At 40.4% G+C, this 12,713-nt stretch overlaps 1 protein-coding gene across 4 annotated transcripts in view; it reads left to right on the top strand.

The window, feature by feature from the left end:
* The window catches only part of LRRC3B (leucine rich repeat containing 3B), an 88,470-nt gene that overhangs the window by 7,779 nt on the left and 67,978 nt on the right, over nt 1-12,713 (top strand). The window lies entirely within an intron of this gene.

Here is a 12,713-nt window from a genome sequence, read left to right as displayed (position 1 = left end):
GTTTTGAAGTAGGAATGGGCATAAATGCTACTATGAGATAACTGTGGCAGCTGTATTGTGATATGAAAATATTTATATTGGTGACATAATCACTAGTACTGCTACTATTGAGGTTTATGGCCTGTGTTCAAAAGGGAATGAGATGGTACATTGCTATTTAAGCTTCACAAACAAAGTTGCGACTTTTTTTTCCATGCAAGTTCATGGATGCCTTGAATTCTATTGGTAGATGGCTTGGAGGTCTGACCCCAAGAACTCCAGACAATGGTAACCATATAATTTATCATTTCCCACGGGGACACTTTGGAGAATGAAAGGGCTCTTAGTTGTTTTTCCAAGACAGTAGGTATAAATTGGGACAGGCCCGGGCAAATGGTAATACAGCTGCTTTAGCTCTCTGGGATCTTCTAGCTATGTTAGCACTTTGGGATCTTCCTCCCCAGACCAGTTTTCACTTCTCTGGCTCAGGGAATTGGCTTTTTCTGCTCTGTTCTTAGGGATCAAGACTGTGGATACTGGTATTGGAAAATAGAGAAGACCTTCGGCTGGAAAAGGATCCTTTATCAGGGCCACAACCAAGATATGGGATGCCTTTGTGAGAAATGAAAAATGGGCTTCCTTGGAGCAGCAATAGCCTCCTGGATCCTGGCCCGATGAACATTGGCTTGTGTTTTAGCTTCCAGTGGCCCCCTTGGCTAGGTTCACTGTAGCCTTGGCCAATATCACCTGAAATGAGGGTGAATTATCAGACTACATTGCATTTCAGCCAAAAGTTTCAACTTCCCCTCCAACAATTTCTCTTAAGTAGACTTGCCAAAATAGTTTTTAAAGATTCACTTCGTTTCCCTTCCCACTTCCCAGTTATCAGGAAATGGCTTTGGCACAGGCAAGTAGATGGAGAACCATGGGAAAAGGTCAGGATCTGAAGAATTTTTAAAGTAGATAATAAGGCCCTGAGTGATAAAGAGGGAACTGTGGTCATGGAGTGTTTCCTAAACAGATGGTTCATGTTATCCAGTGTTGGGAGAAGATAACAGAATGTCCCTGCTCCTGGAAATTAGCATGTTTTTGTTTGTTCTATTTGATGAAATAGAACCTGCTTAGTAGAAGAAAAAAACTCTTCTAAGAAAGCCTTTGACCTTGCAGGGGTGGCAACATCTCAGAAAATGCCCTCTTTTTGTGCACGTAGACTATTTGGGAAGGAGGCAACCTAGTTCTAGTTCCAGCTTTGACTCTAACCATCTCTGTGGCACTGGGCTGGTTACATCAAATGTTCTGGGCTCTACTTCCCCAGTAAGAGGGAAATTAGGAGTTAAATGGTTTCTAAAGTCCCTTTCAGTTATATGGGTTTATAATGTCAAGGATGTGTCTGACGTTGTTTTATTTTTACTCCATATGATGTCTTCTCTGTTTAAGTTGACTCATACTCATTTCTTTGCTTAGGCCTTCCAGCCCTTACATGTTACAGATCCAACAATGATAGATGGACACTCTGCAGTCCTGAGGGTCTGTTACATCTGGAGCACTTCTGGGAGCCTACAATAAAAGGATGAGGGGGAGTGACACAAAAAGAGCAATAGCTGACTGGTAAAGGGACAAGGTACAAAGGGGTGAAACAATAACTTTTCCTGCAGCAATAATTGCCATGCGGGCAAGATGTTGGAAGATGAAGAAGGTTCCTAAGATTTTGACTATGTGCCCATCTTGTGTTCAACTCTTTATAACCATATGATCGTATTACTCTCTGCTAAAAACCTTTAAATTACTCCTGCTTGCATATAAGAGGATTACATCCTTAGTTTGGCTTAATAGGTCCTTGTTTAGCAATGGGCAGGTCTATGCAAACCTATCTCAAAGTTCAAGGAAGCTGAGAGGCTGAAGAAAGAGGCTGACAAATCTAGTTTATCAGAAAGAAACCTATAATTGAGACTTATGAACAGAAGCCATGTCTGTATCTCGGGCGATGGCGAGACAAGATGGTGGATCCCTGAGCCATTACCCCCTAGACCCAGGGTTTATATATTGTAGGAAAGGGGTGATTCAGAAAGGATTTGTAGAACTATTGAAGTAGGGTAACATCAAGTTTGTTTGACCTAAGAGCAGGATTTATAGTAAGTAAGTACCTGTTCTTACACAAGGAACATTAGATAAGTGGGAAATCTTACAGGCCTTCCAGGAACTGAAGTTAATCAGAAGTCAACATGGTGGATTAGCATCTAAGATGGAGTTGCTTTGGTCTCCACAGTCTTTTGTCATCTGGCTGTTACCTGTCGCTTTACCTGCCATTTTCCTTGGCATACCCTGTGCCCTGGTGTGTTCGAACTGGCCTGTCCTGACAATTGTCCACATTTTCTCTCTCCAACTCTGTGATCAGATATCATGTTGACATCATGAAATCAGCCATGGTAGGAGGATTTACACCACTATTATACTACAAAGCAAGCATTTTCCCCTAGAAAGTTGGTTATAGAGTTTACAAGCACATACCACTGCCCCTGCCCCACCAAAAGACTTGATGTTCCTGCAACAGAAAGCGCTCTTTCACATCTGCCTCCACTGTCATTCCCTATTGCTGACAGTTTATTTGTCCTCCCCTCTCTTTTTCCTTTCTCTTCTTCTCTCTCTCCCTTTCTTCCATGTAATTATTCATCCACCTACCCATCCACCCATTCATCCAAAGGTAGCCTGACTAAGTTCTAATTAATCGACCATTTAATAGCTGAGTGAGTGACTGTGGGAAATTTTTCTAACCTTTAGTATGACTCAGTTTTCTCTATGTGAAATGGGTATAATAATAGGTAGTTGTGAGGCTTAAATGAATTAACATGAACAAGGTGCTTTTTAACAGTATCTGGCACATGAGAAGTACTACTTAAGTCATTATTATTAGTATTGAACAAAATATTATTGATTGCTTACTGTGTACTCAGCACTGAATATGCACATATGAAAACAAGTTTGTAAAACAAGCATAAGAAAATGTTCAAGAACCCTGAACAAAGCCTGGTTATTCCAGGGGTATCAGAATTGACTTCATGGTCAATTCTTCATGGAACCAGGGACATTTGAACCGAATCCTGAAAGATGATTACATATACCCACCAAACTGATAAGACAGATAGGGATATCCCAGGAGGAGGGAAAGCACAGATACAGGAAAAGGGAACAGAATAATGACTTGTTAGGGTTTTGTGTAGCTGAGCATGAGGTCACAGACAGAGGAGATCTTTGATCAGCTCTGGGTTATGGCAAGATCTTCCACGGAGTGAGCTGCAGTTTCCTTTTAGTCCTTTTTTTTTTTTTAATTTTCCTGTTGCCTGCACCAGTATAGGGAACTTTGGGTTTTCCAAAAAGTGTCAGAAATCCATATTTTTATGTGTAAGCTCCTAATGTTTGGTAGAACTAATTCAATTAAAACATGGTAGAACTAATTAAATTAAAAACAAAACAAAATAAAACACATATGCAGGCTATATTCAGCTTTCCACAGAAAAGTGGAGCCCTGGGTTTCCGAGCTTGGTTAAAGATGATAAGCTCTGCAATTGAAATTTCTGATTTTGAATATGATTCTGCCATTAGCTGTGTGACCACAGGTGAGAGTTTCTTAAGCTCTCTGAGCCTTGGTTTTCTGCCAGATGGCTATATTTCTTGTCTTTCATACCTTGCTGTGAGGAGCTTTTTGGATGATGGAGATAAAAGCCCTTGCAAAGAATCAGACAAGTGTTAGAATTCTTCCTGGGTCCTAGCATGCTGTGGCAGAGCCATACACTCAGTACAGCCCTACGCATGGTTTAAGTCACCCAAAGATACCTGAATGTCCTCACCTGCCTTGTTAATTTTAACAATAGATGGGGGAAGAAAAACGTAGGTGTAGTTTTCCCCTTTATTCTGTTAAAAACATCACAAGGAGCTTGACATTCCATTTTGAATGTCTGTGTGTCAAAGATCCAGCTAAGAGTTATTTATTGATTCTGCATGGATTCAGGGTGACAGGGAAAAGGTTCAGTTCACCTTGACATGGTGTGTGTTGGCTGTTTCCTTGAGATGGGGGGAGGATTCTCTGAAAAGGAATCTGCTGCACTACTTGTTAGTAGGGATTATGTCAAAATCTGCACTTGCATTTGCGTAATTTCCCGTCTTTTGATCCCTTTCCATTCCAGGTTGGCTTTGATCATAAAGGCTTTTAAGGAAATGATCAAACCCTATAAAAGTCAAATTATTTCTGGTTGAGGGGCTGAGCTTGGTGGATGTTGGCTTGACACTGCTGAGAGTTGGATATGTACCCAGCTTGCTTCATTGGGCCTGGTTAAAAGCTCTCTGTAATTGCAGCTTTGCAAAAACTCCAGGCTATTATAATACATTGAATGTTGGTGTTGTCTGATCTGTGTTATCTTTATTTGTTTTGTTGTATTGCCTGATTGAACATGATCATGAGAAGCTTCAAAGATACAGGCAGACCTTGAAATAAGGATACCTAACTTACAGAAGCACATTCATTATGAGTTTTGGCTCTACTGCAGAAATTTTACTACCTCTGCTTCTGGAACTGACCCGAGCCTCAGAGTCTGTTTTAGTCTCCTCTGAGCCTCAAGCTACCTGGACCTCAGGACTGCAGTGTCTGATGCCTCTATAGCTCCCATTTCCTGCCAGTTTCTGGAGCCCTATCCCCTGAGCCACTGCAGGAGTCCCAGAGGAGCCAAGGTTCCTCTCCTCTGAGGTGGATTTGAGACACCTTGGTCTGCTGAACTAATATTATAGATGAAATACCACATTTGCTATTAAGGAGGTCTCAAAGTCCTAACCCCCAATGTGGTGGTATTTGGAGATGGGGCCTTTGGGAAGTAATTATATCTAGATGAAGTCATGAAGGTGGGGTCCTCAGCATGAGATTAGTGTTCTTACAAGAAAAGACAACACAAAGCATGCTTCCTCTCTCTCTCTCTGCCTGCACACACCAAGGAAAGGCCATGTGAGGACACAGTGAGAAGGCAGCTGTCTGCAACCCAAGGAAAGAGCCTACACCAGGCATCAACCCTGCTAGTATCTTCTCCAGAACCGTGAGAAACTAATTCCTGTTGTTTAAGCCACCCAGTCTATGGCAATTTGTTATGGCAGCCCTAGCTAAGACAAGAAATTAATGTAGGTTAGCCTGGGCATCTAGTCACCTTGTAAGCATCTCTTGGGATAAAAATGGACCTCGCTTTTGCATCTGTGTATACCACCAGCCTGGCACATAATTGGCACTCAGTAACTGTCTGTTGAATGAATCAATGAACACTAATGATTTAAGTGTGAAAAATATCCAATTTATAAATAAACATTTAGCGAACAATTTATTCTAGTGTTGGGGACTTCCTGCAATCATGGAATAATGGTTTGAGATTAAGAAAAAAATAAATTATTTTAGGATGCACACACACATACACACACCCCAAAATGTTAGCAGCCTCTACTTTTTTTACTAGCTCACCCCACGGTGATATAATGATAGGAAAATAAATACAGTCAGCATGCTTTCCTATTTACCCAGCATGCAAGCAAGTGACTGTTTCTAAGCATTTGCAGTTTCATCAAGATCTCTTAGAACCATTCTCTATAAAGAGATGCTGAGTTGAGCTGCTGACCTGCCAAAACCTAATTAACTTGAGTTTAGTAAAATAAAGAAGTCCTTTTAAAAAAAAAGAGAGAGAGAATTACAGGAAGGGAATTCTAAGGTCCCTTTTAATTTGAAATCTCCAGTGGGCAGGTTGCCATAGAAGGATGTGATTTTTTTTACAAAATGGTGACTTTAGGATGCTTTCTTGTTGCTCTTAGAAATTCCTTAGACACTATGAGGAGTATACTCCATGGCTTTTGCCATTTGAGAATGGAGAAGCAATTTCCTCAAGATGCTATTCATCTTTATTCATATCTGGATGCAGATGAGTTCAGAATGTGTGGGTGTGGGATTTGAAGAGTCTGAAGTGCTTAGGTAACAGTTGGCGTGCCAGTAGTGTAATGAAGAGTATGTATTGACAATATTAAATTGTGGGCTAAATCTCATTTTTTAGTGTGAAGAAAAAAAAAAAAAACAGAACACAATTTCTAAAAGCTACAGTGTTGTTTTTATGCCAGTGGTGTTTCTAAATGTTGGGACAACAGTGCTGAAAAATATGGGCCTCCAATATGCATCACTTTCTTCTTGCCCAGCCTGGGTTTGGTGTGGAAAGCCCATATAGCTTTCTTTTTAACTGGAGAGTGCTGTAGTCTTTCTTTCCCTCCCTCTGTCCCTCCCTCCCTCCCTCCTTTCTCTTTCTTTCTTTCTTTCTTTCTCTCTCTCTCTCTCTCTCTCTTTCTTTCTTTCTTTCCCTCTTTCTCTCTTTCTCTCTTTCTTTTGAGACGGAGTCTAACTGTCACCCAGGCTGGAGTGCAATGGCGTGATCTCGGCTCACTTCAACCTCCGCCTCTCGAGTTCAAGCAATCCTCCTGCCTTAGCCTCCAGAATAGCTGTGATTACAGGTGCCCACCACCATGCCCAGCTAATTTTTTAGTAGAGACAGGGTTTCACTGTGTTGGCCAGGATGTGTTTCTAAATGTACATTCATGTTGTATTCAACTGAGTGAGGGAAATGGCATCAGTAAGAACAGGTAAGAATAATTCACTTTTCATATTGAAGAACCAACTGGTTTCTAGAAAAATTAGTGGTAATTTATGGAGTTACCATGAAGTTATTGTTTGCTTCTCAACCTCCACCACCTCAAATTCACCATCAACTTCTAGGGCTTTCTCAGGTAAAATTGTGAGCCATTACTAGTTTTATAAAGTCATGTTCTTTTCTCTACCTTACCTTTCCTTCATGTGGATGGCAATGAAGAGGTCTTCTTTCCACTGAGTTGTAAATTGACCAGGAAGTCTGGGCATACTGTGTCCAGGGCTAGGAAACATTTGTGGATTCTGTGGATAGCAGGCATCTCTAGTAATACGTGGATATTCAGGGTCCTAGATTAGTCATGGGATGCCTAGAGCAGGAGATTTAGCCATTTTTCCTACTATAGATCCCTGGGCAGTCTGGTGAAACCTATGTACCCTTTTTCAGAATGATATTTTTAAATTTAAAAAAGTACATAGGATTACCAAGAGCAAGACAATAACACAAAGTACACTGAATCTCACAGAATTTACAACATTATGGATGACTAATATCATCACCCAATGTGTCATCAATAATAATCTTTGAATAACACATTTCAACATTTTGTTTAACCATCAGATGTGTTTGAACTTGCCTGGTCTAGACTTGCAGCTTACATGTATATCATATTTCAAACAACAATAGTAAGTTATGAAGAATCAAAAATTCTCATTTGAACTTTCCAATTTTGCAAAATTGTAACAACTAATTTAAATGGCTCACTTCTTTCCATTGATGAAGAACAAACAAGTATGAATAAGGAATTCCACGAAGCATTGTAGATGTCTAAATATCTAGGATGGGATAATGCATCTTCCACCTTTCATGGCTTAACAACTGCCAAGTGAAGAATTGACCAATACTTGTTTCTATATATTATGAGGTGCTATGATCAGGAGAAATTAACTATCATGACTTTAATGTCATGATATAAAAAAATTTTCAGGATTTGTGGAAAAACTATTGTCATATGAAAAAAAACTTGTGACTTTTACTGGTGATGTCACAGGTACTATAAAGGTAGTGTAGTCTGTTGCCTGCCTTTTAAATGCAAGGAAATGCCAAATTTCAATTAAGGGTCAATGGAAAAAAAATCAGAAAAGATCCTACACAGTTGTGGATCCCTTGCATTCTAGCCACGGCCTCATCATGGACCTGTCGGACCCCCAAGTTAAAAACCTCTGTCTCAAAGTTTGAGTCAATACCTGATGATGTGGAAAATAACAACTAAAGCAGTTCTCAGAAAAATAGGACCTGCAGATGGGATTATAAAAAGAATGTCATTTACTGTTTGTTAACTTATTTAACAAACATGCCATAGTTCAACCTAAAGTTTGCAATTGACTTCATAATTGGTCCCTTTGGAGAGAGATGCTGTTGCCTTTATTCAAAATAGTGTTGGGTCTTCTCTGAGAACCAGTGGTATAATGCTTTGCATATTGTCATCAATGTTCATTCTTAGACTGTTTTGGGGTAGGTCTGGTGTTTTGAAATAAGCCAAAGTCAATTGAAGTAAGGCTGCTGAATGAAGAAGGTAATCAAGGTGTGTGAACACAAGATTGGGACTTGAAAGTCCTAAGGATTTTTTTGGAAGGGGCTCATCAGCTACCCTGAAGGTTGCTTTGTAGCAGGTGGAGACGAGGTAGGGATGAGATTCAGAAAGGATTGCATTTCCAAAATGACAGCATCCTTGGAGTCAGCTTATAATCCCCTGGAATGACTGCCTTATAGAGGAACAGTCTTTTCCCTCATTAAATAGTCCCATTCTATATAGTCTTGAATAGAGCTGCACCATTCAATACAAATATAATGGTAGCCACTTGTGTAATTTAAAATTTTTTTCAGTAGCTACATTAAACACATAAAAAGAAAAAAGTATAGTTAATTTCAGTAATATACTTAACCCAGTATATTCAAAGTTATCATTTTGACTTGTAATCAAATAAAATGTATTGAATTTTACACACTAAGTCTTTGAGATCTGGTGTTATATTTTATACTTACACCATGGTGCACTCTGGACACTAAATTTTCATCAGAAATACTTGACCTATATTTAGATTTTATAAAATTTACAGTTGAAAAAAAACAGGTTCATATGTCTAAGTTGTTTCAAACATACTTAAACATTTTCCAATGACTGAATTGGATATTAGTCTTTAAATTTAAATTAATCACAGTTAAATAAACTTAAATATTTAGTTCCTCAGTCACACTAGCTACATTTCAAGTGCTCAGTAGCCACATGTAGCCAGTGATTACTGCATGGACAGGTATAAACTATACAAAGAAACAATTGGAGAGGAATTCATAAGCACCATGTGGGCTTTAAACTCACTGGAAATGTTAGAGTCCTGCTTGTCTTTCCAGTTTTTAGTTGTCTTTTCTATGAATCACTTTGTTTAGTCTTTTTGTTAATCTAATATTTTTCCAAAAATCTCCCCACCTTCTCTTTAGAATCCTTTTGTGTGACCCCTCCCAAAGGCCTTTCCTTATGAGTATTTATTATTTATATCCAGAGACACCACATGGTCTCTGCTTCATAGACAGAAGGTTCAAGGGTGAGTTTAGGTGACTAGATGAAGACAGGAAGTTAATGTCTCTACACCAAGTCAGGATGGATAAACAGCTAAACCACAGGAGTGAATGTTCCTTGCTCCAAGCCCCACAAGGCAGCCATCACTTTTGAAGCACCTCTGCTTCTGATTATGAAGATTTGGCGTGGGATCTAGGAAACTGCATTTTTGTTAAGTTTCTCTTACTCCCCCTACTCTCCCCACTAAGTGATTCAAAGAGCCTAATTTAAGAATTGTTACCCTAAACCCCTATCCTCCCACTATATTCTTTTTACCACTGGTCCTCAAGCTGTGTTCTCTCTTCGTGAGATCACCCTGTGTCTTGTTCAATTGAAGAATTCTAGGCCCTGCCCCAAGTCTGCAAATCAGAATATATGAAAGCATGGCAGTAGCAATCTACTTTAAAACAAAACAGAAAAAAACATACCCCCAAAACTCCCTAAGTAATTGTTATGCCTTATAAACTAAAAAAAAAACCCAAAAAAACAAAAACAAACAAACAAACAAAAACACTGCTTTATGCAGACCCCAGCTTAGAAATAAAGAATTTGCTAATCCCAGCCTTTCTCATTCATCCTCTTTTCCAGTAACTGACATTTAAAAATCCATGTCATATTTATTCTGCTTCCCCTCTGTCAGGGTTATTTTTAAAATATGGGACTGGGATACAAAGGTATAGATCATGAGATCCTGTTTCTGATCTCAGAGAGCTTGCAGATGTAGGAGGGAGAGAGAGAGAGACCTGTGGAAAACTGTGTTTATAAAGCACTATAAGTGGGGTACTGCATGGCATGCTGGGTGTAGGAAGGACATGGAGAGCACAAGAGTCATATCCATTGGACTGTGAGCTGGTGAAATGGCTTAAAAAGGACTTTGGGAATCCTGAGTTGATCCAGGAAAGGTCAAATTTGTGTTCTCCCAGACAGCTAGAGGCAGGGAAGGACACCTGGAGACTTCATATGAATTGAGGTGTGAACAGGGAAGCAGAGTCCTTATGAATGACATAGAATAATACATTTATTACTAAAATAAACAGACCTTCTACAGTTGTGGGAGATGTTTGGAATGCAAAGGTCTGGCAGGGCACAAAAAGTCACTTTGTAGGGACCATGAAGGAAGCTGGTGAAGAAATCTATGGCAAGTATTGCCTCTACTGCTAGTGGTGGGACTGAAGTTGCTCTAGGTCAGCAGGGCTCAGAGAAGAAGAAATCGGGACTGGTGTGAGGAGAAGCAAGGGCAAACTAGAACCTATGAGGATGAACTAGGACCTGTGCCACAGTAGCGTAGGTGGCTTAAGGAGGAAGCAGGCACCCTTTGCCCTGGAGCTGCACACCCAGACTGGGAAACTGGGGGTGGAGACCCAGGGGGATGTGGAAGAGCTGTGGGCCCACCTGTGCTCTCCCCAACACTGCCAGCCAGGAGATTAGCAACAATGTGTGTTAGCTGAGATGGTGCCTTCCAAGTGTAATTCTGCATGGCATGTCTGCCTTCCAGATTTCAGGATGACTTTTTTCATGGCCAGCCTCGACTGGATTCCCACAGGAAAGGGAAATCTGGGAAACATGGTCCCACGTAGCTAAGTCAACACAATAGAAAACCACTGCAGTTGGCTTAGGAAACCCGAGCTGGAAGTGGCAGGATGGAACGTGGGCATGCTGGGGCAGGAGACTGGGGTGGTATGATAGGGTGTTAGCCTATGTACAGCGGTAAAGCAGCATGATGACCTTGAGGAATGTTATCCTCTGTATATCAATGGATTAAAATGGAGGAGTAACTTGATAAAATAGATTTTCTTTAAAAAAATTAATAAATTTTAAAAAATCAAAAAATTTTAAATATCAGAGTAGTTCTCAAACTTTTTGGTATCAGAATTCTTTTAGACACTCAGCAATTACAGAGGATCTTAAAGAAGTCTTGTTCATGTGGGTTATATTTATCCATATTCACCATATTAAAAATTAAAACTGATAAAATTTTAAAATGTTTACTAATTGAAAAAGGTAAGTCTATCACATGTTAACATGAAAACACATTTTTATGAAAAAAAGTTATGTTTTGCAAAACAAAAAATATTTCCTGAGAAGAGTGGTATTATTGTATAGTTCTGCACGTCTCCTTTATGTCTCGCTTAATAGGAAACAGTCAAATTCTCATATCTGCTTCTACATTCACTCTGTTGTGATATTCCATGTCAGGAACCTTCAGAAAACTCCACTGTATGTTTGTGAGAGAAAGAGTAAAAAAGGCAAATCACATCTTAATCACATTGTACAAATAGTCTCATCTTCAGGAATCCCCTGCAAGGATCTTAGGGACTTCCTGGAGTCCCTGGACCAAACTTTGAGAGCCACTGGTGTGGTGGAAGAGATGGCTCTACCAGCAAGTGGGGATACCAGCAGACCTTGTAATAGCTTAGGGGAGAAAGATGAAGGCCTGCACCAAGGTGTATCTTCAGGAAAGGAGAAGAAGATGAATGGGAGAGAAGCTAAGGAGACATAAGCCATAGAACTTCATAACCCATAGGATGTGGGGATGGAGGAGAGAGCAGAGTCTCTGAGAATGACTTGGCCAAATGAATAGCTGGATGTCAGCAAGCTGCTGGTACAGGTATAGGGTGTTCCTCAGCCACCCCGACCCCACACAGGCCTGTTTCTCTACAGGCTTTGACCCGGTGAAAAGGAAGCAGGAGGTCCAGCCCTAGGTCAGTGACTGGACTTTAAGAATATCACTACACATCAGCAGGAATTAAATGTGCAGAGTTGTCCAGGTGCAGTGGCTCATGCCTGTAATCACAGCACTTTGGGAGGCCGAGGTAGGCAGATCACGAGGTCAGGAGATTGAGGCCATCCTGGCTAACATGGTGAAAGCCTGTCTCTACTAAAAATACAAAAATTAGCTGGGTGTGGTGGTGTGTTCCTGTAATCCCAGCTATTCGGGAGGCTGAGGCAGGAGAATCACCTGAACCCAGGAGGCAGAGGTTGCAGAGAGCTGAGATCACACCACTGCACTCCAGCCTGGTGGCAGAGCGAGACTCTGTTTCAAAAAAAAAAAAAAGGAAGGCAGAATTACCAGAAGCATTCAAGTGTGGGCTGGTTTAGTCTGCGATGTTCACATATGCAGCGACACAGGGAAAAATAATTGGTTGGTGAGTGACAAAGACAATAAGGGATGAAGTTTGTGGAATGCCCTTCTCCTTGGGGCTGGACACATTCATGGTTGTAAGAGCGCTTGGGAGGGACTCAGGAATCCAGAATGGTGATGTGGTTTTGTATACACACATATGTGTGTGTGTGTGTGTGTGTGTGTGTGTGTGTATACATGTATATGTATATATATGTGGTTGTATGAAACACATATATAAAACCATATACACTGGGCACGTACATGTATGTACACATATATATGTGTCTGTGTTTATATGTGTGTGATATACCTGTATAGATGGTTTTATACATAAATGGCTATG

Source organism: Pongo pygmaeus, chromosome 2 (genome assembly GCF_028885625.2).
Source record: "Pongo pygmaeus isolate AG05252 chromosome 2, NHGRI_mPonPyg2-v2.0_pri, whole genome shotgun sequence".
Lineage (NCBI taxonomy): Eukaryota > Metazoa > Chordata > Mammalia > Primates > Hominidae > Pongo > Pongo pygmaeus.
This window is presented reverse-complemented; position numbering and strand designations above follow the sequence as displayed.